General features: G+C 45.2%; 1 long non-coding RNA gene across 1 annotated transcript in view; it reads left to right on the top strand.

Moving 5' to 3' along the window:
- Nucleotides 1–25,979, top strand: part of LOC139359584 (uncharacterized) — a 98,845-nt gene that overhangs the window by 349 nt on the left and 72,517 nt on the right. The window lies entirely within an intron of this gene.

The following is a 25,979-nucleotide window of genomic DNA, read 5'->3' as shown; positions in this document are numbered from 1 at the left end:
TGAAGGAGTCCGGGAGGACTCTTGGAAAGAGACTACTTTATGGGCAGAGGGAGTAGCCAAAGTGAAGCTCCCCCAGCAGCCGGGCTGCACCGGCGCCCAGCCTGACAACGCCACTGGGGAGCTGGACCCCTGGGGCTCCTCACTCTCCTGTTTAAACCCGATGTCAAGGCGTCTTCGCCTTGGGGGAGGATGGTGAGGCAGAATGGTGAGGCACTAGGATGGTGAGGCAGTGAAAGCAAAGCTTGACCTGCAGCTGGATGGACACTTGCAGCCGAGTGTCCCTCCGGCTCACTCGTTTCTGGTTTATTCGCAGTTCCAGAACATCTGTGGTTCCCTGGGCAGGGGACGAGCTCTGCAGACGAGGTCACTGCAGCAGTGGCAGGAATCTTGCACTCCTAGTAGAGAAGGTGTCGACAGAGCTATTGAGGGAAAGAAGTTTTTTGTTTTGTTTTGTTTTGTTTTTTTCCAGTCTGGCCTGGGCCAGGTAGGAAGCCATAGGCCTGGCAGCACTATTGGAGTTTCACCTGCTTCTCCCCGGGAGACCGGCAGGAGGGGAGGGCTGCGCCCAAACCTGCAAGCTAGGACCTGACCTGTAGAAGAACAGGGGAAGGGAATTCTTTGCTTCCACCATACACAGACCTAAGGCTTCTGGGGAGAAGCATAACGCTTCCCTTCTGGGAGCCTCAGTTTCCTCATCTGCAAAAAGGGGATACCACTGATACCTTTTATTTGGGGGGGTGTATATTGAGTGAGACCACTTGTGCAACCTCTTGGTCTAATAATAAAGTTCAACACTTTCTGGTCTGGGAAGATGGGAAGCCAGTTCCCAGTAGTAAAATTGAGTTTCTCTGGAAACTTAGGGTTTTCAGAATTGGTGATACAGTGCTGGGGTTGGAGGGATTGGAGGACTAAGGTTTCAGAATCAGCAGAAACATTGCAAAAGAGTTTCTAAGCACATTTTCCTTCCTCTCCCACCCTTGAAAGATAACTAGGAGGAAGTAAGGTTAGGTTAGGGATAGAGAGGAATTTCAGCAGGAGGAGGAAGGGTCTAGCAGCTCTCATCTGCCTAGGGGCAGGATCTAATCTCTTAGGTGTGCGAGGGCTGATGGTGTAATTTATCAAGTCAGGCTGTTAAGGAGCTAGGATGCCTCTTAAATACAGGGTCTGCTACAGGTGCCTGGGTCACTTGTGCTGAGAGCCAGAAAGAAGGGATGGTTAAGTGCATGGAGCCTGGGGAAGGTTTACACTGATCTCAGTCCCTCTTTGCCTGAGACAAGCAAACCCCAAATTCAGGAACATCTCCATCCTTCAGCCTCCAGAAGCCCGTTACTCCTCAGGTTGCCAGAGGGAGTCATAACTTCATAAAAATGTTGGCTTTTCATTTCACCTTTTTTTTCCCCTCTAGTTTGTTGTAATAGGTGGCAAATCTTTGCCTCTCATAATTCTGCCCACTGGAAGAACATTCTCTACCTGTCCAGCTTGCCTCAAGAAGGATAATGAAGTGTTCAGAGTAAATGTTCCTGGAGAACAATTTCTTTTTCTGTCTCTCACTCGCTATCAGGATAGAAGCATCAAGTGTAATGAAGATCAGTTTCTGTGTTAAGCTGGAAAAACCCATTGAAAAAACAGCAATCATTTCTGTTGTAACAACAAAACTTTGATTGGCAGTTCCAGCTGCTGTGTGCCCCATCTGATTCCCAAGTCTCATTCTCTCTCAGAATTCAGGTGTCAGCAAACCCATTCTTCCCCATACCCCAGGTAACTGCGTGAAAGTGCAGGAAATTTCACACAGAGGATACGACACATTTCCTATGAGTGTCAGGTATGTTTTCCAGGTAATCTGGCTATTCACACCCAGCAACTTCCTGTAATGCTCCTTCCTAGACCTACCTTGTAATATACCACTTTGTGCGATGTAAGTGCTCATCAAGTAATTATTCTGTACTGTAGATCTTCAAACAGTTTCACCAATCCCTTCATATGGAAATTTAGAAAGAGATGTGTAAAGTAGACCAGCAGATAGTCTTTCAGAATGCAGGTCACAAATGCTAAGTGAGCTATCCTATAAAACTCTTCAGTTAAACTTCCCCCAAATAGAGGAAGACGGAGTAGGATTGAAATAACATCTGTTTATGCTTCACACAGAATAAAGTGATGATGGACTGATATAATAACCCTATTTTAAAGATGGAAAAATAAGATATGGGAGAGTCTCAGGTTGCTTGTAGCCACCTCAGCAAATTAAAGGAAGGGTTGAGATTGGGGCTCAGAACTTTTGAGCAGGACTTTAGGATGAAAGGGGAAGGTCTCTAGCTGTCATTGTTCTGAGAGATGAGAAGTTGAAAGGAGGATTCTAAGGGGGGAGAGGTGGAGGATACCCAGCAGAGAATAGTGGGCAGGCTTTGGAGTAGTCAAACAGAACTAAACTTGAACCCAAGATCTGCTTCACCTGCTGTGTGACTTCGGGCATGTTACATTATCTTTCTGATCTTTAGTTTCCTTATGTGCAAAATGATAATGACACGCTACTGCGCCTGTGTGAAGATTAGGTGAGTTAGCAACTACAGATTCCTAGAATATGGTGGGCTCTCACGTATTTAGAAAGAAAAGACACATCTTGAAAACACGCTGAGAACTGAGGCAACTGATGTCTTTAGGCTCTTATAGTCCCAGCATGTTTTTGAGAGCTACTGAATTTGAAGAGACCATATCAGTTTTGTCTACTCAAACTAGATGAATTTGCAGTTCATATCCCAAGGTTTTTTTCTTTTTTTTATGGGAGGTGCAATCCCTGGTATAAAATAAGTTGAAATCTAGTTGATTCATCACTCTATGAAGGCGTTCTGGGCACCATGCTGGTCATTCCACAGATTGGCACGTGTGGTTTCTGTGAACTCATCTCCTCTGGAACTTAGCAGCGCAAGTGATATTTTTCTGATTTGTACATGCAGTCTTTCCCCTACTTTTCACGGTTGCACTTCTTTGTTTACAGAAGAGATTCTGGTCATTTCCACCCCCTGCCACTCCACTCTCCCAGGCTTTCTGATTGGTTCACAGAGTATCTAGAAGGCCTCAAAATAAAATCATCTCTAGAGTAAAACATAAATACCATCCTAAGCTGTTCTGCAGGAGGTCAGGGGCCTTCTTGTTAGACAGCAGTGTTGCAACCTGGAGAACATTCTAGACTTCAGGGTCTGGAAAGAGCCTGAGGTTCTTCTTCTGGCTACAGTATCCCTTTCTGGGAAATTCATCTCCCCAGGAGTTTTGGTGAGCACCTTCTCTGGGTCTCTGATTCTACCTTTGAAAAATGGCCGGTTGGTTTGGATAACCATTTAGGTCCTCCAACTTTTTTTATAATTTGAAATTCCTAAAAGGTCTTAAATTATTAGGATGTCTACTTGCAGGCCTTTGGGCAGATGGGCCAAGAGCTCAGGCCAGACCTCTATGTAGTAGTGGACATGAAGCCTTGACTAGCCACGAAAAAATACACCACAGAGAGCAAACCCCATGAGGGGCAGGCATCTTCTCATGTCTTACTCCTCAGTGCCTGGAGAGATGCCGATGCATGGTAGATGCTCAAGAAAATGCTTACTGAGTAAATGAACATGTGATTGCCTCTGGACAATACTGTTAAAACTAAATACTTGCCAGGTGTGGTGGCACACACCTGTGATCCCAGTGCTTTGGGAGGCCAAGGTGGGAAGATAGCTTAAGCCCAGGAGTTCAAGATCAGCTGGGGCAAAATAGTGAGACCCTGTCTCTACAAAAATAAAAAAAGTAGCCAGGCATGGTAGTGCGTGCTCATAGTCCTAGCTACTCGGGAGGCTGAGGTGGGAGGATCGCTTGAGCTCAGGAGTCTGAGGTTGGTTCCATTGAACTATGACTGTGTCACTGCACTTCAGCTTGAGTGACAGAGTGAGACCCCATTCTCTAAATAAATAAATAACTACTTTTACCAGACACAAAAGAATCTATACTGTGTGATTCCATTTATATAAAGTTAAAAAGTGGAAAAACGAATCCATGGTGCTAGAGGTTTCTGGGGTGCTAGAAAAGGTTCTATATATTGGTTGGGATGGTGGATCCATCACCAGGCTACATGTGTGGGATTTGTGCATGTTGCCATATGTAAGTTATAAATTAGTATAAAGTAAATTAAATAAATAACTCCAAGTATAAAATGTAAACAGTATAGGGCTGGGCGCGGTGGCTCACGCCTGTAATCCCAGCACTTTGGGAGGCCGAGGCAGGCGGATCACGAGGTCAGGAGATTGAGACCACCTGGCTAACATGGTGAAACCCCAACTCTACTAAAAATACAAAATTAGCCAGGTGTGGTGGCGGGCGCCTGTAGTCCCAGCTACTCGGGAGGCTGAGGCAGGAGACTGGTTATGAACTCAGGAGGCAGAGGTTGCAGTGAGCCAAGATCATGCCACTGCACTCCAGCCTGGGCCACAGAGCAAGACTCCATCTAAAAAAAAAAAAAAGTAAACAGTGCAAATAATCTTCTTATCCCCCTCAACGGTTTACAGTTGATGTTTGGTCCTCCAGATTTTTTCCTATTCATCATTATAGTTAATCATCATTAAGGTCTATAGCATAGTATAGTCCAGGAGTCAGCAAACTTTTTCTATAAAGGGCAAAATAGTAAATATTTTAGGTTTTATGGGCCAGACGGTCTCTGTTACAACTATTCAACTCTGCTCTTATCGACAATACATAAATGAATATGTGTGGCTGTGTTCCAATAAAGCTTATTTACAAAAACAATTAGCTGGCTGCATTTGGCCCATGTGTCACAGTTTGTCAACCCCTGGATAAAGCACTTATGCCACTAGAAGTCCACATGTCCAAAAGGGGCCTTAAAATCATCCCCTTTCACTTCTTCCTCTTTGGGATAAGGAAGCAAATTCAGGGAGGATAAATGACTTTCCCAAGAGATACAGCACAGGACCCTGGGAGAATCAGTTCTGGAGTCAGACGGGCCACCTGCTTTCTGGGAGTGTGTGGCCATAACTTTGGGCAAGTTACTAAATTTCTTTCAGCCTTATATTATCACCAAAGGTAAACAGTGATAATAATGAAATTCATACCTTATAAAGTTCCTGGAAGAATTAAATGAAGTAACACAGAAAAATATCTTGTGTGGGGTTGGCACGAGCTGGGAACACATGGAGTACTTGCTTGATCACAGCACACGGCTCAGAGGCTCCCTCGTGTCCTCCCTCTCCTCCTTTGAAATACAGAGTTTCTGGTCTGAGTTCAGTAACAAACACTACCGAGTGTCTACTCTGCATGGAGCACTCTGGGGAAATAACAAATGGATACAGGAGGATCCCAGATCCCACCAGTCCCCACCATCAGCTTCCTTTCTAGAAATCCCTTTCGGCTCTGAGCTTTTATTTCCCAGACATGCTGCTATTAGATGATCGTTGCCAGGGAAACTCCTAAAGGTAAAGAAGATTTCTCTCTCATTTTGATTCAACAACCCACATCCTTCTGCTGGGTCATTTTTTAGAAACAGGGTATTCCCAGTAGCTTGTAAAAGATTAAATTAAAAACTGGCTACCTAGTATGATATTAAACTAATAAATACTACACCTACCATAGCCTTCGCTCCAGAGCAACCATCTACTCCTCTTTCTTTTACCACAACATCCATGAAAAATGAGATTGGCAGTGGGCCTAGCACAAAGAAGGTGCCCCATAAGTGTTTATGGAGTAAATGGTAGGCCCAGCACACAGCAGGTGTTCCATAAATATTTACTGAATAAATGATCGTGGCTAGGCTGCAGTGTTTCGGGAAAAAGGCAATAATCTTTCCTAGAATTTTCTGGAAACTGTTTTCAGATTGATATTTAAATAAGTGTTATTGAGGTGCCCCAGCTCCACTCTCCCCTTTTTCCTCCCTCACAGGCCTGTGAAGTATGCAATATCCTCCATCCCTGCTTTAATGATGAGGAAATGGAGGTTCCAAGAGGGTAAGAATTGGCCCAAGGACCCACAAACAGTTAAGGAGCGGAACCCCGGACTTGGACAGAGGACCTCTAGATCCCATGTTATGTGCCTCGTTTGTGGCACTTTGACACCTTCCGAGCCCTGAAACAGATGGGGGCACACACAGAAGCACCCTGAAAAGTCTCAGCACACAGAAAAATCTTGTGATTGCTTTAAAGAGGCAGAGAGAGAGGGAGAAAGGAGACAGAGAGGGGAGAGGATGAGAGAGAAAGTCTTTCCTGTCAAGGGAGAGACCTGGCACGTAAAGAACTATGCTATTTGTACAGTATTTTATGGTGTGCAAAGAGCTTTCCTCTTTTATTTGATCTTCAAAAGAGTCCTGCAAAGAAGGCAAGGCAGGCATTACTACCCACATTTCACAGATGACGAAACTGAGGCTCAGAGGAAAAACGACCCCCAAAAGGCGCCAGAATCACCACCTGAGACTTCTGCATCTAGAACCCAGTGTTTTCTCCATGACATTGGGTTTGTATAATGACAAGATCAGCACAAAGCACAGCCAAGGAACAGGGACCAGGCCTAAGAGGAAGACACAGTAAGACAACCAGTTTCTACCCCCGATGCCATGCTTGAGTGAGGCAAAGGCTTTTTCCTTCCTCTCTGGTAAGGGTTCTAGGAAAGAGTTCGATCTGTGAGTCAAGAACCTCTGCCCACTTGATGTTATCCTGTTTCTCCCCACCGACGAGTCTTCTCTGATTCTAGAGGTCCTGGTTGCAGAGCAGGAGCGAGGTGGACTCTGCCTCCACTTGCCCTACTGTGTCTGGTCGGGAGTGGTGTCCATGACCTGTGCCTTGGGCATGAGAGTTACCACTCAGCCTCACACTAAGGGATGACCGAGGTATCCTTTTGTGCTCTGATGACTATGCCCTGTTCCCAGGCCTGGGGGTGAAGAGCCATGCAGGGCTTCTGAGTCAATGCAACAAACATTTATGGAGCATCCACTATGTGCTGGGCATGCAGTCAGTGTCTGGCACTGCTGGAGCAACCAGATTCACTTCCTGCTCTAAAGGAGTTGGTTATCCAGAGGGAGGGACAGACATGGACACACACCTCTATTGCTAGACAGAGTGGAACAGGCTTCATGATAGCACTGTGCTGATTGCTTTACACAAAGCATCTCATTTGCTCTTCATAACTGCCCATGAGACAGTATTATTATTGTTAGTGTTCCTAACTGATGCTTAAACTGTTGGAGTTGCACAGAGCTTGTTCTTGCTCAGATTGGGTTGAGATTCAAATGCAGCTCTCCCTGGCTTTCTGTACCAGTCAAGAGGCAGGTGCCGTAGGGAATCAGCATGGGGCTTGGAGTCAGCCTGATCTGGGTTGAAATCGGTCTCTGCTGCTTTTCAGATGTGACCTTGGGTAAGATGACACTCTGAACTTCAGTTTCCTTATCTGTAAAAAGGAGGACAGTGTAGAAATTGGCAGACCAGACGGTACATGTAAACCCCCTTGGCACAATTAATAAATAGAAGCAAATGTCAATAATAATAGGGGAACCAACAAAATTCTGTGCCGGCTCAGGGTCCTTAAAGAGCACATAGAATGTTGACATCAAGGAGAAGCCAGAGAACATTTCAAGCAGAAAGAAGAGCTGAGCCCAGCATGAAAGCAGGTAATGAGGCGACGGGGGAGGAGAGCAAGTTGGGCTGCCTGGACCACGGAGGAATCTTGCTAACGATGACACTGGAAAGTAAGGACAGGGCTGGTCAAGAGCAAACATTGAATGCCAGGCCTGGGGGGTCTCATCCTCTCTCCTTAGGCAATGAGGCATCTCAAAGTTTTCAATGGCGTATGAGCCATTATTTAATTTTTTTTAAAGAATGCTTGTAACGACAATAACAATAGTAGTGACTACTTATTATGTACCTATATCACTGTGTGAAGATTTACACTAATCTCATCTGATCCTTAAAATTATCTGAGGTTGCTGGTTTTTGTTTTTTGTTTTGTTTTGTTTTATTTTGAGATGGAACCTCACTCTGTCGCCCAGGCTGGAGTGCGGTGGCATGATCTTGGTGCACTGCAAACTCCAGCTTCCAGGTTCAAGCGATTCTCATGCCTCAGCCTCCTGAGTAGCTGGGATTACAGGCACGTGCCACCATACCTGGCTAATTTTTGTGTTTTTAGTAGAGACAAGGTTTCATCATGTTAGCCAGGCTGATCTTGAACTCCCGACCTCAAGTGATCTTCCTGCCTCTGCCTCCCAAACTGCTCGGATTACAGATGTGAGCCACTGTGCCCGGCCTCAGGTTACTCTTATTATCTCCATTTTACAAAACTGAGTGAAATGGTTCAATATGAAGACTCTGTAGCCAAATTGCCAGGATTCAGATTTTGGACTCACAGCTCACTTACTGTATATGGGCAATTCACTAAACCTCTGTGGGGCTCACCGTTCCCACCTTTAAAATGGGGATAGAGATAGCATTTACCTCACAGGGAGGTTGTAAACAGTAAATGGTCAATGCCTATATAAAGCAATTAGAAGAGAGGCTGTCAATAAGCTTTCAGTAGCTCTTATTTGATGATGATTACCCGAGGTGACACACTTAGAGAGACACGGTACCAGCAGGCTCATTGATCTCATTGATGGAGACCCTCCAGTGAGCCTTTGCCCACAGGAGGTGAGGGAAGGTGTTGCGGGGCAGCACAGAGGGAAAGAAACCAGAGCGGAGATGAGGGTCTCCGTGGAAGGAGCCTCTTCAAGGTTGCTGATGGGTGCCCCTCAGCTTTCACGCACCAGGGCCTTAGGAAGAGTGAGTCACAGCCCACACCACATGCAGGAGGAGGCCTAGAAGTTCAGCAACTCACCAGAAGCCACAGTGCGGCAACAGGAAAGTTCAGATATAATCCATGTAAGGTGGAAAGACCCCTCTCTTGTTCATCCTCTCCCCACACTTCCCCTGCCAAACCTATAGCGACTTGCTAATTTCCATTCCTACACCTGTTCACCTGCCACTCCCTCCACCTGGAAGAGCTCCTTCCAGCCAAACCAGACTTTGCAACTTCCCTGAAAATGTGGTTTAAAATTCATGAGTGGCTGGAAGCTTTCCCGACTAGCTCTGTTCCTTCTAATCATCCCCCCCACCCCACCCCGTAACCTTCTGGGATCAGCTGAGAGCTCAAGTCCTTTGAGAAGCCCCACCTGACCCTAGGTTGAATTATCAATCAGTGGTTCTCACTTGGGCATGGTTTTAACTCCTAGGGGGCTCTGGTAATATCTGGTAGGGTCAGCTTCATGAGTGTGCTTGGGGTTTAACGCCCTGTAGTTGCCATCTTGAAATTCTTTTTTTTTTTTTTTTTTTTTGAGACGGAATCTTGCTCTGTAGCCCTGTAACCCAGGCTGGAGTACAGTGGCGCGATCTTGATTCACTGCAAGCTCCGCCTCCCAGGTTCACGCCATTCTCCTGCCTCAGCCTCCCAAGTAGCTGGGACCACAGGCGCCCGCCACTACGCCCGGCTAATTTTTTTGGTATTTTTAGTAGAGACAGGGTTTCACCGTGTTGGCCAGGATGGTTTCGATCTCCTGACCTCGTGATCCGCCCGCCTCGGCCTCCCAAAGTGCTGGGATTACAGGCGTGAGCCACCGCGCCCGGCCGCCATCTTGCAATTCTTAATAGTTTTTTACTTTCTGTTTTGTAGGTGAAGCTGATGGGACAATAGGGCATATGCCGGGAGCTTAGAGTCTCAGTTCATGTGGTCCCCCCTTCCCACTGCCTCCTTACCTTTCCGGCGTGGGTTTCAGGCCCCAGCTCTCCATCCACGGATGCCCCTGGCTTGGCCAGGCCTCTCTCTTCCCACTCCCACTCAGCAACCACTGCTGCCCTCTGTGTCCTTAGGGTCTTCATGTGGGCAGAGAGAGGTTGAGATAGAGTATTTTTGTTGCACGGCATCTCGGGGTGGAGCTTGGCAGTGGCCATCCCTGACCCAGGCTGGCAGTGCCATGGAGCATTAGGCAATAAGCTACGTGGGGGGCATGCTTTTTACCCACCTCTGAACCAAGGGTGTCCTTGTGCCATGGTTGTAATGCCCTTGGGGGTTGTCCATCTGCCATGGGTTGGAGCAGCAAGTTGTGGGAAGGGAGACCTGGTTTGACTTCCATGCCCTCGGAAGGGCAAATGCATGGCCCAGTGGCTGGTCAGAGCGGGGACGTGGCAGCTGGTGGGTTCCGTGTGTGTGCTGAGTCATGGAGTGGGGTCACCAGACACCTACAAGGGTTTGCACTCACCCTGATAGTGTGCCTATCCCAAGGGAATGAAAACGCTTTATATCTGAGTATCTTCAGGGGCACTTTCCCTCTGCTTTATGAATGAAGAGTCCCACACTTTCTTTTCGCACTGGGCCTTGCAAATTATGTAGTTGGTCCTAATGTCTAGAGACGTTTTTGGTTGTCATGGCTGAGGGGGCGGTGCTACTGGCATCTAGTGGGTAGAAGCCAAGGATGTGGCTAAACATACCACAGTGCATGGGACAGCCTCCCACAACAAAGAATTATCTGGTCTAAAATGTCCATGGGGCAGAGTGAGGTGGCTCATGCCTATAATCCTAGTACTTTGAGAGGCTGAGGCAGGAGGATCTCTTGAGCCCAGGAGTTCGAGACCAGCCTGAGCAACGTAGTGAGACCCCTTCTCTATTTTTAAAAATTAAAAAAAAAAAAAAAAATGTCCGTGGGGCTGAGGTTGAGAAACACGTGGTTTTGTGGTTTTGTATTCTTCCTTTCTGTTCCCAGTGCCCTCTGTGCTGATTTCTGTCCTGGCTCTTTGCTCAGGTTGTGGAAATGACCTCATCACGTGTCTAGACCAGAAGTTGCGCAAGGACAGGCTTGAATTTTTATCAATCTCAGATCCTTAGCACCAGGACTTAAGGTGGTGATAGGGCACAGTAATTCACTGACTGTACTGGCAGACAAGCTGATGAACTTACTTTACCATATTTTAACCTATTGTTTTGTGTTTGTTGGAAGTCTAAAACCATTTACAGCTGTTCTTGAGGCATTACATGATTGTTGTATCTTTCCTAAGTGGATTGTAAATTCCTAAAGCACAGGAAATACGCTTATTTTTTTTTTTCTGAGACGGGGTCTTGCTCTTGTTGCCCAGGCAGGAGTGCAGTGGCACAATCTCGGCTCACAGCAACCTCCACCTCCCGGGTTCAAGTGATTCTTCTGCTTCAACCTCCTGAGTAGCTGGGATTACAGGTGCCTGCCACCATGCCCGGCTAATTTTTATATTTTTAGTAGAGACAGGGTTTCACCATATTGGCCAGGCAGGTGTTGCACTCCTGACCTCAAGTGATCCACCTGCCTCAGCCTCCCAAAGTGCTGGAATTACAGGCATGAGCCACCATGCCTGGCCAGGAAATAAACTTTCTAAGTCTTCTGTGTTGCTCAGTTGTGCTTAGAACAGTGCACTGTATGCCGCAGGTGCTCTGTAAGCGACTACATCTTTTGCTGTGTTCTGTGTCTACCTTTCTGCATGTCCAAGGTCCAGGTTACATTCATTTATTCATTCAACAAACATCCATTCAGAATTTACTATATGCAAAATACTGGAGATTTAAAGATGTTAAAGACACAATTTCTCTCTCTATCTCTTTTTTTTTTTTTTTTTTTGAGAAGGAGTTTTGCTCTTGTTGCCCAGACTGGAGTGCAATGGCGCGGTCTCGACTCACCGCAACCTCCAACTCCCGGGTTCAAGTGATTCTCCTGCCTCAGCCTCCTGAATAGCTGGGATTACAGGCATGTGCCTTCACGCCTGGCTAATTTTGTATTTTTAGTAGAGACAGGGTTTCTCCATGTTAGACAGGCTGGTCTCAAACTCCTGATCTCAGGTGATACACCCGCCTCAGCCTCCCAAAGTGTTGGGATTATAGGTGTGAACCACTGAGCCTGGCCTAAAAATACAATTTCTATTCTCAAGGAGTTCAATCTGGCCAGGGAGTTAGAAAGTGTTTTTTTGTTTCTGTTTTGTTTTGTTTTGTTTTTTTGAGACAGAGTCTCCCTCTGTCACCCAGGCTGGAATGCTGTGGCACGATCTCGGCTCACTGCAACCTCCACCTCCTGGGTTCAAGTGATTCTTCTGCTTCAGCCTCCCAAGTAGCCTGGACTACACGTGAGTGCCACCACACCTAGCTAATATTTGTATTTTTAGTAGAGACAGGGTTTTACCACATTGGCCAGGCTGATCTCGAACTCCTGACCTCGTGATCTGCCCACCTTGGCCTCCCAAAGTGTTGGGATTACAGGCGTGAGCCACTACGCCCTGCCAAAAAGTGTTTAACTCCATGTAATTAAGCATCATAATTGCTATGAAATTAGCCTTCAGAAAACTAATGATTAAGAAGAGAGAAAAGGCCGGGCGCGGTGGCTCACGCCTGTAATCCCAGCACTTTGGGAGGCCGAGACGGGCGGATCACGAGGTCAGGAGATCGAGACCATCCTGGCTAACACGGTGAAACCCCGTCTCTACTAAAAAATACAAAAAACTAGCCGGGCGAGGTGGCGGGCGCCTATAGTCCCAGCTACTCGGGAGGCTGAGGCAGGAGAATGGCGTGAACCCGGGAGGCGGAGCTTGCAGTGAGCTGAGATCCCGCCACTGCACTCCAGCCTGGGTGACAGAGCGAGACTCCATCTCAAAAAAAAAAAGAAGAGAGAAAATACAGTAGAATTCTAATTCCACCAGAATTAGAAAATTCTGTTTGTAACAGAGTTCTCAAGCCTTGTTTGGGTTTGTAACTTGGACCTTTGCAGAAGTTGGTTTGTTTGTTCAACAAGTATGTGTCTGTGTCAGGCCCTATTCCGGGTACTGGTGATGCAGCCGTGAATGAAACAGACAAAGCCCCTGTCCTCCCAGAGCTCACCTGCCAGCAAGAGCCAGGGGCAGACAGCAAGTCAAGAGGATGTATGAACAAGAGGATGTATGAACGAGAAAAATGAAAGGGCAGGGGACAGTGAAAAGGAAGTGTGCGGGACACTGTTGTAAGTGAGGGATCTTCCTGGGGAAGGAGGTTCAAAAGTGACATGTGGCTGGAAATCAACTCGGACTTCTTGGGATGTTCGTGCGCTCCACCCACCCTACCATACAGGCCCAGTGCATGCCCAGAAATCCCCTCTGAGTTGCAAAGACACTGACTATACATAGGAATGAGTTGAATGAAGTGTTGCTAAGTTTTTAAAGGGCTTTTCTTTAAAGCATTTGTGTGAAAATATTTCTCCCCAGTTACTCCTCTCAATTAAAAAAAAAGTTTGAACACCTCGTTTCCACTATTTGTATGAATGAATTAATTAACTTACTACATGTGCTACCATACTAATATTTTATGCTCATTGTAAGACTAACACAAGAATAAAAGTATGGAGTTAACATACATATAAAAATAAGGCCAGGCATGGTGGTTCACACCTGTAATCCCATTACTTTGGGAGGCTGAGGTGGTTGGATCATCTGAGGTCAGGAGTTCGAGACCAGCCTGGCCAAAATGGTGAAACCACGTCTCTGCTAACAATACCAAATAAATAAATAAATAAATAATAGCTGGATGTGGTGGCGGGTGCCTGTAATCCCAGCCACTTGGGTGGCTGAGGCAGGAGAATCACTTGAACCCAGGAGGCGGAGGTTGCAGTGAGCTGAGACCGCACCATTGCACTCCAGCCTGGACAACAAGAACGAAACTCCGACTCAAAAATAAAAAAAATAAGATCCAAGATTTTCATCCTGTACCCTCAATATATCGGCTTGTGCATAAAATAGAAAAGTACTAATTTCTATTTTATTTTTGGATAAACTTGCCTAGAGGTCACAAGACAGACACCTCTCAGGAATTTTTTACAATTTGGAAAATAATAAGGGGAGATTGATTGGAGGTATAGGAGGAGAGAGAAAGGCAGAAAGAAAGAAAAGAAAAGGGGGATAATGAAGAAAAGAAATGAAATAAGCTTTTTTTTAAAAAAAGGAAAGCAGGATAAAAGGGAAGGAGAGAAGGAAAGCAAAAGAAAGAAATGAAAGAAAAGAAACGAAGGAAGGTAAGAAGAGGAGAGAGAGTGAAACGGAGAGAGAGAGGGAGAAAGGGAGGGAGAGAGAGAGGAGAGAGGGAGAGAGAGAGGAGAGAGGGAGAGAGAGAGGGAGAGAGAGAGAGAAGGAGAGAGGGAGAAAGGGAGGGAGAGAGGGAGAGACAAGGAGAGAGGGAGAGACAAGGAGAGAGGGAGAGAGGGAGGGAGAGATGGAGAGAGAAAGGCAAAAAGTAAGGAAAAAATACCCCCAAGACACCACTGGACAGAGGCAGTGCCTCTGCTGTCTGGCCGGCCTTTGCTCAGACCTCTCAGTGTTGTAAGAATGTTCCGTCACAGTCCATGGGCTGGACCTTGGCCTCTTTCCACACATTCAGAACCAGCAGCTAATGCAATAGAGATTGCTTTCTGGTCCAGCTCTCTTACCCGATGGCCAGTTCCCCTTCGTGGCCCTCACTTGGCAGTGGTGTCAGGAGTGATGTGGAGGCTGACCTTTTCCCATCACTGTCCCGCACACCTCATTAACTTCTCCTTGCAGCTGGAGATGACCATTATGGAGTAGAAGAGCTGACAGGTTTTTCAGAGAGCAGAAGAATGCACCGTTTCCCAGAAGTTCCTGACCCGGGAGTTCTTGCCTGTAGGGCATGGGAGATAATCTGGTTTATGGGGCCATCAGAAGAAAGTCATGTTCCAAGCTCTTAAAGAACTCCGAGCACTTTTTTCTTCTTAGACCCTTGTGTTAAAAACAAAGGAATGAGACAAGGCGCTTCAGTGTAGAACGAATCAAGGAATACAAAATAAAATAATGAAAAAATGCTATGCAAATAACACAAACATAAAAAAACAAGCGGTGTTTTTTGAATGAATTTTTTTACTTTCAAATTTGATGTAGCCCTGCACCAGGAGGCATGCAATATTTAGGTGAAGGAATAAATGGTGAATTTTCACGGTAATTCTGTGACAATGCAAGGTGGACAGAATCTTCATGGAACCAAGGAGACTGAGGCCCCAGAAGTTAAGGGCCCAAGGTCATACAGTGAGTGAGCAGGTGATCAAGACCTGTCCTCCACTGTCACCAGGGCACTGTCTCCACGCGGGCCTTTTGTGTCCTTTGGGAAGATTTGTCACTTGCCTCTGTCACCAGCTACTCTGGTGAAGTCATTGCTTTAGGGCAATGGGATTGAGTGTAAGCATACTGAGCACCTAAAGAAGACAGGCATGTGTCAGGCATGGGGTGGTGGGGTGGGGTATGAAGCTGCAAAGCTGGCCCCTGCCCCCAGGAAGCTCACAGCCCTTGACAACTGCAGTGACCCTTAAGCCATCATTTTCACTACTGTCTTCCTTGTCTTGTTATTGAATATTGTAATCTATGTGAGCATTCACTTTTTAAAAAAGGCTTTTAGTTTTTGAATTACAAAACAAATCAATATCACCATATAATCTAGCAATTTTATTTCTGGTTATAGGCCTCAAGGAACTGAAAGCAGGGACTTGAAGAGATATTTGTGTACCCATGTTCATAGCATAAGTATTCACACTAGCCAAAAGGTGGAAGCAACTCAAGTGTCTTTTTTTTTTTTTTTTTTTTTTGAGAAGGAATTTCACTCTTGTAGCCCAGGCTGGGGTGCAATGGTGCAATCTTGGCTCACTGCAACCTCCGCCTCCCAGGTTCAAGTGATTCTCCTGCTTCAGCCTCCTAAGTAGCTGGAATTACAGGCACCCACCACCATGCCTAGCTAATTTTTGTATTTTTAGTAGAGACAAAGTTTCACTGTGTTGTTCAGGCTAGTCTTGAACTCCTGACCTCAAGTGATCTGCCTGCCTCTGCCTCCCAAAGTGTGAGGATTACAAGCGTGAGCCACTGCTCCCAGCCTCAAGTGTCTATTAAGAGATTTTATATATATATATATTTGTTCATTCATCTCTCAATAGACAAAATAATTTTCCATTGTATATATACATATATAGTATGTATACAATATATACACATACATATATAGTATGTATACTATATATACATACATATATAGTATGTATACTATATATACATACATATATACAATGTATACTATATACATACATATATACAATGTATACTATATATACATACATATATACAATGTATATGTACATGTATATACATATACATACAATGGAAAATTATTCAACCTTGAGGAGGAAGGAAATTCTGGCCAGGTGTGGTGGCTCACACCTCCATCTCAAAAAAAAAAAAAAATGCAGGAAGGAAATTCTGACACATGTCTCAACAGGGATGAACCTTGAGAACGTTATGCTACTGAAATAAGTCAGACACACAAAGACGAAAACTGTATGATTCCACTTATATGAGATGTCTAGAGTAGCCAAATTAATAGAGACTGAAAGTAGAATGGTGGTTTCCATGGGCTGGGAAGTGAGGGATGGGGAGTTATTATTTAACGGGTACAGAGTTTCAGTTTTGCAAGATGAAGGTTATGGAGCCGATGGTGCTGATGACTGCCCAATAATAACAATGTACTTAAAATACTATTGAACTGTACACTTAAAATGGTCAAGACAGCAGGTGTTATGCTGTGTGGATTTATCATAATTTAAAAAGATTGAATAGACATTATGATAAATTCAAATAATCAAAACTTACTAAGCAAAAAGAGAAAGTCTGCTTTCTCCCCTGTTTATCACCTGCTTCCCAATCTCCTCTCTTTGTCTAGGTAATTGCTATTCAGTTTATTTGTTTCCTTTGTACTGTTTTGCCTGCTTGCACAGATACACACACACACGTGCATGCACACATGCATATATGCTATTAAAAGCCAAAACAGATCCCTGATTCCTTCTTCTCCCTTGTACACTCTTCAAAGGGAGCCAAAAGGAGCACTTAAAAATGTGGGTGGTGGGAACAGATGGCTGATTGGAATTTCCATTCCTCCTCTTACTCACTGTGACCATTCACTAGCGATTTAATTTCTCTAAAGCTCAGTTTCCTCATCTGAAAGGTGGGATAATATTATTGCTGGGACTTAATGAAGAAAACAATGGAAGATGTTGGCACATAGGAAACATGAAGTCAGGGCTGACTAGTTATGCGCCTCTGGAAGTTTCTTCCATAACGTGGGCTCTGTGTGCAGTCAGGGCTCAAGGAAGTCTGTAGCAAGAAGAGGAGAGGGAAAGGGAGAACCTCTTAGCAGGCACTATGCTCATGCCTAGGATGCATGTATCATTTTCCCCCAAGGGTCTAGTTAAGAAGAGTTATTGGCCAGTTGAGGTGGCTCACGCCTATAATCCCAGCACTTTGGGAGGCCAAGGCAGGCGGATCACTTGAGCCAAGGACTTCAAGACCAGCCTGGGCAGCAATTGAGAGCCCCTTCTCCACAAAAAATAAAAAAAAATTAGCCTGTTGTAGTGGTGCTCACTTACAGTCCCAGCTACTCAGGAGGCTATAGTAGGAGGATCGCTTGAGCCTGGGAGGTTGAGGCCGCAGTGAGCTGAGATAGTGCCATTTCACTCCATCCTGGGCAACAGAGTGAGAACCTTTGAAAAAAGCAGCAGAAGCAGCAGCAGCAGCAGCAGCAGCAGCATTATTCTCTTCTTTCCAGTGATAAGGAACAGCTGTTACACGGTGGATCTCCTCTTCAAAATAGTAGATCCTGGAAGTGAAAACTCATAAACTTCTAGGTACAGGTGACAGAGCAGAATCCAGAAAGCATTTAGGACCTGAGACACATGGATAAGTGACTATAGGAAGGTCTTAGAGTCATGGAATATGTGCAGCACACGGGGTCCAGAGGTCTGAGTTCAAATTCTACCTTATGGATATATATAACCTTGAGTCACACACACTATACACGCTTTTTTTTTTTTTTTTTGAGACAGAGTCTTACTCTGTCACCCAGACTGGAGTGCAGTAGTACAATCTCGGCTCACTGCAACCTCCACCGCCTGGGCTCAAGTGATCCTCTCCCTTCAGCCCCTCAAGTAGATGGGCCTACAGGCGTGGAGCCACCATGCCTGGCTAATTTTTGTTTTTTTGTGTGTAGTCAGGGTTTCACCATGTTGCCCACACTGGTCTCAGACTCTTGAGGTCAAGCAATCCACTTGCTTCAGCCTCCAAAAGTGTTGGGATTACAGGCATCAGCCACCATGCCCAGCCTCAGTTTCCTTCCCCAGAAAATTAAATATCTTACAGGGTTATTGTGAAGATTAAAAGTACTTTGCAAACCATAAAGCTCTAGGTTGGTATAAATAACTGAACTTTTTAAAACAATTTACTTTAAGTTCTGTGATATAACGTGCAGAACGTGCAGGTTTGTTACATAGGTATACATGTGCCATGGTGGTTTGCTGCACCCATCAGCCTGCCCTCCAGGTTTTAAGCCCTGCATGCATTAGGTATTTGTCCTAATTCTCTCCCTCCCCTTGCCCCCAACTCACCGACAGGCCCTGGTGTGGGATGTCCCCCTCCCTGTGAATGACTAAACTTTTATGTCAATGGGTTTGTGTCAATGTTCTGCTATAAAGTACTGTAATCCTTTTTAACTTTTAAAAATGGAGATAACTTTTTCTTTTAGTTCTTGGTAATGTACAGCCATTGTAAAAAATTAAAGCAAAATGAGAAAGTGCAAGTTTCTTTAATCTCAATTGTTGCTGACACTTTCTAATTCTTATTTATTTAATGATATCTCAATATATTAACTGAAAAAAGTTTCAAACATTTTTGTAGTATGGTCCTGTTTATGGCTTAGGAATTACTGCCAATCAAATATTAGTGGCAAGAAAAAACATGCAATGCACTCCATTAAGATTATATGATCTTGGCTGAGTGCGGTGGCTCACGCCTGTAATCCCAGCACTTTGGGAGGCTGAGACGGGCGAATCACGAGGTCAGAAGATCGAGACCATTCTGGCTAACACAGTGAAACCCTGTTTGTATTTTTTTGTATTTTTGTAAAAATACAAAAAAAAAAAATTAACTGGGCGTGGTGGCGGGCACCTGTAGTCCCAGCTACTCGGGAGGCTGAGGCAGGAGAATGGTGTGAACCCAGGAGGCGGAGCTTGCAGTGAGCCGAGATTGCGCCACTGCACTCCAGCCTGGGTGACAGAGTGAGACTCTGTCTCAAAAAAAAAAAAAAAAAAAGATCTCTTAGAGACTTTTATAATTCTCAAATTCTATCAATTATTGCTAAAGATCCTTTATGTATTTAAACTAGAATAGACTACTAGTTAGAATTTAGGTTCTACTTTGGTAAAAATGGAGATAATGTAAGTGCAAATTCATAGTTTGAATGAAGATTAAATTAGATAATGCACAGTATTGTCATAAAGCAGCAGAAATGTTAGTTGCTATGATTATCAATAATAATACATTTAGGTTATTTTGTTACTTGCTTTTGCTAAAGGACTTGCTGATTGATGACCACAGGGTAGTTTATCTGATTAACCTGTGATTACTGGGGATAAATAAAGTAGAAGGTTTTAGGAAATAAGATTGTTAATTTACAAGGTTGGGAGGTAGTGCAGAAGTAATTATGAAGACTGTGGAGGTTGGAAGCAGTGGGTGGGGACAAGTAGGTAGTCCAGCTGGGTGATGGCCTGGGACTTTCTGATCTGTGGTGTCTGGCTGTGGCTGCTTTGGTCGTAAACTCTAACTACTGTTATTGAGATTTCGTGTGCATTTCCCTGTACAAATCTTTAGTGCTATTGCCAGATTGCTAACATGTGAGGAGAGAGTGCTTGCTTTTTTTCTCTGACAATGACAAGAAACTTATTATAGGAACCACGTCAAAATTCCACAGCAATTTTTTTTCTGCATTTGATCTAACTCCAAAGTCTTTTCCCTAACCCTTATTAAAATTTAAATGCCATACATGCAACACTTGGAACAGAACAAGAGGCACAGGTTTTTTTAAAGTTTAAAGGTTACTTTTAAAAACTAACATTTGCTAAGGAAATTTCTTCTGTATCTTTGAAAAGCTGTTAAAATACACACACACACCCCTCTCCCAGCTGTCAGTGAATGGTCTAAATAACAATTGTGACTTTAACCACAACAAAAATGTGTTACTTCTTAGGTTGTCTTTGAGGTTTTCCTTTTAAAAACTGTTTCTAGGAGCCAAGTTTTGGTTTTGTTTTGTTTTGTTTTGTTTTTTTCTGCGATCACTGCTGACTAAGGACCTCAGGCTGTTTACGAAGGAGAGCTTTAGATATGGTTATTTGTATGGCATTGTATCAAGGCCTTCAAATATTTGCTGGGGGATTTGGTGGAAAATGTCTAGACCAGTGCAAACACTGCAGGCCCCAGAGAAATCCAAGAAGCTCAAGGAACCATTCGAGAACCTTTGCTTTATCCTATTGTCATTACAAGGAATTACAAGCAAATCTTCTGAATCTTTGTCAGACTGGATGAGCCCATCAAAGAGGGTCTAAGTCAATAAAGGATCTTGATTTCACCATGGTTGGTTTCATTCATCCCACAGCGATGAGAAGTAGAGTGGAAAGCCATCGATCTAAGAGGCAGGCGAGCTTCATACCAGCCCTAGATCAGCTACTCACTTGCTGGTTCACTCTGGCAAGTCGCTGGCCCTCTCGGGGCTCTAGTTTTCTTACGTTTAAATGAAAGTGGTTAAGTAAAAGAATATCTAAGCTCCCTTTCTTTGATCCTATCTATCTATTAAATAACTTTCAAGTGTAGTCATTGAACCAGGTCTACAGTAAAAGATACAAAGAAAAAAATATAAAATGAGATCCCTTGTCTCAAGAAAGTTTGATTTTGGATATTTAAGTCTCTATTATTATTTCTCAGCTCCTAGGAGTTTCTTGGAAGCTCATAATGTCACAGAGTATATGTGGCCACAGGCAAATACATAATAAATCATTTATTGATGATACATCACAAGATAAAATAATATCATCTATGTTGCTGGGCTTTGGGATCACCCAGGTGGCCAACACACAAATAAATACACCTATAATAACCATTATTTCATGAGTAATAACAGCTATATTGGGCTCCTACTATGTACCTAGCTCTCTGCTAGATGCTTTAAAAGCCTTATCTCTTAAAACCTCATGACAATCTTGTAAGGTAGGCAGTGCTATCTCCACTTTACACATGAGGAAACCAAGACTTTGAGAGATTAAGAAACTTGCTCAACATTGGCTGGGCACGGTGGCTCATGCTTACAATTCCAGCACTTTGGGAGGCTGAAGCAGGGGGATCACCCGAGGTCAGAAGTTCGAGACCAGCCTGGGCAACATGGCAAAACCCTGTCTCTACTAAAAAAAAAAAAAAGAAAAACCACCACCAACAAAAATAAGATGGGCACAGTGGCATATGCCTGTAATCCCAGCTACTCACGAGGCTGAGGCAGGAGAATCGCTTGAACCTAGGAGGCGGAGGTTGCAGCGAGCCGAGATCACACCTCTGTGCTCTAGCCTGGGTGACAGAGTGAGACTCTGTCTCCAAAAAAAAGAAACTTGCCCAACATCATGTAGCTAGGAAGGGGTTGCAGCTCTTTTGGTTCCAAAGTCTAGTATTTCACTGTACCTCTGCCTCTGGGTGTAATGTTTTGCATTTTACGAAGCTATATATATATTCTCTCTCTCTCTCTCTCTCTCTCTCTCTCTCTCTCTCTCACACACACACACACACACACGCACACACACACGCACACACACACCCTCTCCGGGATTTTGAAGATGGGTAGACTGAAGCACAGCTTGCTTAAATGATGTGTCCCAAATCCCTTCACTGGAGAGTGGCAGACGAGGGACCTGAATGAGGCCAGGTGCTCTGACGCAAGAAAACGTTCCCTCACCCTGCAGTACCACTTGTGCAGGGTGCCCCGGCTGACACGGTTTGGTAAGATTCCTTGAACTCTCCTGGGTGGGGCAGGCATGCCACACATCCCCTCCCTACATTGTTCATATGCTGCTGCTTATTTTCCTGCTCAACTCTCTTGCAATCTGTCTCGGTTCCATACACGGCAATTTCATCTTTCTAGCTGCTCAGGCCCCAAAACAAGAACCAAGGACTAGTCCTTTTCCCTTACACCTGTATCTACTCCTTCAGCAAATCCGCCAACCTTCCTTCAACATGAACCCAGGATCTGACCACTTCTCGGTTCCTCCATCAGGCTCCTTTCAGTCATGCCAGGCATCTTTCCTGTCATCTCATTTGGTCCCTCTGCATCTTCCCTTGCCCCCTACAGTCTCTTCTCCACACAGTAGCCAGAGGAATCCTGTCAAGTCAGAAGCCACCTCATGCCTTTCTCTGCTGATAAATGCTCGAATGGTTTCCGGTCTCACTGGGAGGAAAAGCCCTATGAGACGGACTTGAATCCCCCCATGGGGCCTCCTAACTCTTCCTGGAACACATCAGGACACATTTCTGCCCCAGGGCCTTTGCACTTGCAGTTTTCCTGCCCTGGGACCCTCTTCCCCAGATGGCTGCAGAGCCCACTCCTCAGCTCCCACAAATGTGTGCTAATCTGCCATCTCCTCAGGGAGGCTTCCTTTGCCCATCTTTATTAAAACTGCAGCTCATCTCCTACCCGATGTTCTCCAGCCCCACGCTCTGCCTCCTTTCTCCTTCTAAGCACTTATCACCATCTGGCAAATGATGCATTTTATTCGTCAACTCTCTCCCCAACTAGGATGTAAGCTCCACAAAGGCAGGGTTTCTTTTTTGGGAGGGGAGGTTCTGGTTCATTCGCTAATATAACCCTAGTGTCTAAAACAATGCCTGGTACTTGGTAGGTCTCTCTCTCTATATATATATATTTTTTACAGAGTCTCACTCTGTCACCCAGGCTGAAGTGCAGTGGTGCCATCTCACCTCATTGGAACCCCTGCCTCCTAGGTTCAAGTGACTCTCCTGCCTCAGCCTCCCGGGTAGCTGGGACTACAGGTGTGCGCCAGCATGGCTGGCTAATTTTTTGGTATTTTAGTAGAGACAGAGTTTCGCCATGTTGGCCAGGCTGGTCTTGAACTCCTGACCTCAGGTGATTCACCCACCTCGGCCTCCCAAAGTGCTGGGATTACAGGCGTGAGCCACTGCGCCCGGCCCCAATACATGTTTCTTGAATGGATCAATGAAGGACATTCATTCCCTGTCCCCTGACAGGTATTAGGGCCTCATCTCTTCCTAATCTGCAGACCGGATCATTTTTATCTCAGTCACATGTTCACTCTTCTGAGGTGTGGTATGGCCACTCATTTATCACTGACTCTCACTTAAGCCCAGTTCCTACCTAAGATGCTCTCCACAGAGGCTTGGGTGAGGCTGCAGTCATGCCAGCTTCTGCTCTCATCCCACATTCTTTGAGTTTAATGAGGAAGCCTCCCTCAGGCGCCATCCTGGACCGCTTCATGAGACCCTGCCTTCACAGACAACACTCTCGGTTTCAGGAGCCATAAAGCTGTTGAAGGTCAACCATTCAACTTGCTGAGTATTAATTATTCAAATGCATCTGGTTGTACAGGAGGCCTTCAGCCAGCAATGAAATGGAGGGTGAATCAGGATGAAGGAGAAAGTTCATATTAATGGCACCTCTTTCCCCATCTCAAAGGGGTAAATGCCCTTGAAAGAGCCCCTGTGGTTCCGGGTTGAAGAGAGTGCAGGAGTACAGGAGGAGAGAAGGCTATTCAATTTGTAATTTGCAAAAAAAAGAAGCCATTTATCAAAGTTTGTGCTTGAGATACTTAATAATAGAACTGCCCTTCAAGGTTTCCTTAAGGGTGATATTGCTGACTAAAAAGGAAACATGCTCTCTCATTTTGCAGTTGAAGAAATAGCCACACAGAGTCATGTGGTGATTCTCAAAGGACAACAGCAACAGAATCAATTCTACCCCTTGTATCAAGGGACAGTCATGTTCACCTCCATCCACCAGAATTGTGTCCCAGACCGTCTCTGGAGGAGTACGTCATCACGAAAGTTACCTGCCATCGAGAGAAAGAAAAAGAAGTGAAACTCACCCACCACTGAAACTCCAAACAGTGGTCGGGGTGAGAGCAGGGCAGGCAGAACTGGGCAGAACGTTAGAAGTAGCATCGGTGTCCCGGCTGGGATGGCCTTTAAAGGTCAGCCAGGGTAAACTTGGAGGTCACCTGCACTTGGGGAAGCTGAGGTGTGGAGGATGAGTGACTCCGGGGCCCTGGCCACACAGGGAATTAGTGACTAAAAAGCAGCCAGAATTCTGTCACTGTGAGTCTCCACATAGAGCTATGTCCAGGGTCCTTAAATGACCTTGGCAACCCACTACTTTTGTACCCTTATGTTCCAGATGAGGAAACAGACCCATAAGGCAGAAGAGCAACGAGGCCAAGGAAGTCAGAGAAGATATTTAATGTGGACCTTTACCCCGTTGGCTTCCTTTGAGTTTATTTAAGCAGGACTTTCAGTTCTTTCTCTCTTCCTTTCCTTCAGTGTCACGGCAACTTTATATCAATTTTGTCTAGTCCATCAGGAAATGGTCTTGTGAACTTGAGAAACAAATGCCTAAATTCACTGAACCAAGTTAGTTTCTAGTACTGTCTCTTCTGTTCCATGCCAGTGTTTCTGCCCAGAAGTGGGGTCAGTTTGGTCAGAGTGGAGGGAAGAGGAGAGATTCAATGGGCTCCCACAGAGTCATAGCCCAGCAATGAGAAGACAGGGATGCATAGGACAATCTCCCCAAATTAGACTATCCCAGTGTTCTCAGCATACAGCTGGTGCTTAGCAAATGATTACTGCATTGCTTTGTTAGGTGCCATGCTGGAAAATTTACAGGCTATCAATTTTACAACAGACCAATGGACAAGTATGTTGATCACCCAACTACTCTATGTCCAGAGTTATAATTGGAATTGTGCAAAAGTCAAGAGACATATAGCTTTACCCTTAGGGGCCTTGAAATCTCATTGGGAAGCCAGTTCTATTACACGTAACACACCTTGAGCAAAATACAAGACAGTTCCTGTATAAGACACTGTAACATTGATGGGATTATAGAGAGAGGATTTAAAAGTAATCTCTCTCCATTGTCAAGCCCACGTAACAATAATGTTAGTAATAATCATAGCTGCCCTTTTTTTTTGCAGTTAACTGTAGTTACTACCAGGCACATGCTAAGCACTTTAAAGATATCATCTCATTTACTCTGGACAACAAACCTACCAGTACTAATATTATCTCCTTGTCCAAGGTCACGTAGCTGAAAGTGTAGAGCCAGAATTGGAATCTGGGCCCCTTTTACAAACCCTAACCATAAAGCCATGTTTTTAGCATTGACACCCACAGCCCATCCTCAGCCACTCTAGTCCTCTGTGTGTAGGTGGCTCCTTGAAAGATGTCTGTACCTTTTAAACTTTCTCTCTGCGTCCTCTGGCCACCACGTTCCAGTCCAAATCAGTGGTCCTCAAACTCTCGGATACCCACCACATAATAGAGGGTCCTGATGAGTGAGAGAGAAAGGGGAACTGCTCATCATCTGTGGCTCATTTGCGTCCACCCACCCCTGGAAGTGAGGGCCACACACACACCCTGTTCCAACGTTGTCACTCAGGTGGAAACAAATTGAGAACCACAGTTTTGGGGTCACCCCTGTTGCTCTCATCCCATTTTGCACTGTCCCTTCCTGCTTTCCTGTGGCGGACCCTGCTCTGCTGATGTCTGTCTTAAACCCCAAGGATCGAATTGTCTCTGAAGCTCCACCAGCCAACTCTCCTTCATTTCCCGGGAGTCTCCTGGGGTCCTCAGGGTGCTCCCAGCTCCTGAGCCAGTTATTTTTTCCTGGGCATGTTCCGATGTCATGAGTGCCAAATCATTGCCCCCGCCTTGTGGCTGTGCCTGGGAATTGCAGCTCTCCCGCTCGTAAGGACAACTGGGACCCCAGAATATAGGTTTCCTTTGCATCCCTCTCCCACTGCTATACTCTCCCAGTCTCCCAGAGTGGAAGTAACTTAAGTTAACAAG

The sequence above is a fragment of the Macaca nemestrina genome, chromosome 17, assembly GCF_043159975.1.
Source record: "Macaca nemestrina isolate mMacNem1 chromosome 17, mMacNem.hap1, whole genome shotgun sequence".
Lineage (NCBI taxonomy): Eukaryota > Metazoa > Chordata > Mammalia > Primates > Cercopithecidae > Macaca > Macaca nemestrina.
The sequence above is the reverse complement of the archived record's forward strand: the minus strand, read 5'-3'. Positions and strand labels throughout refer to the sequence as shown.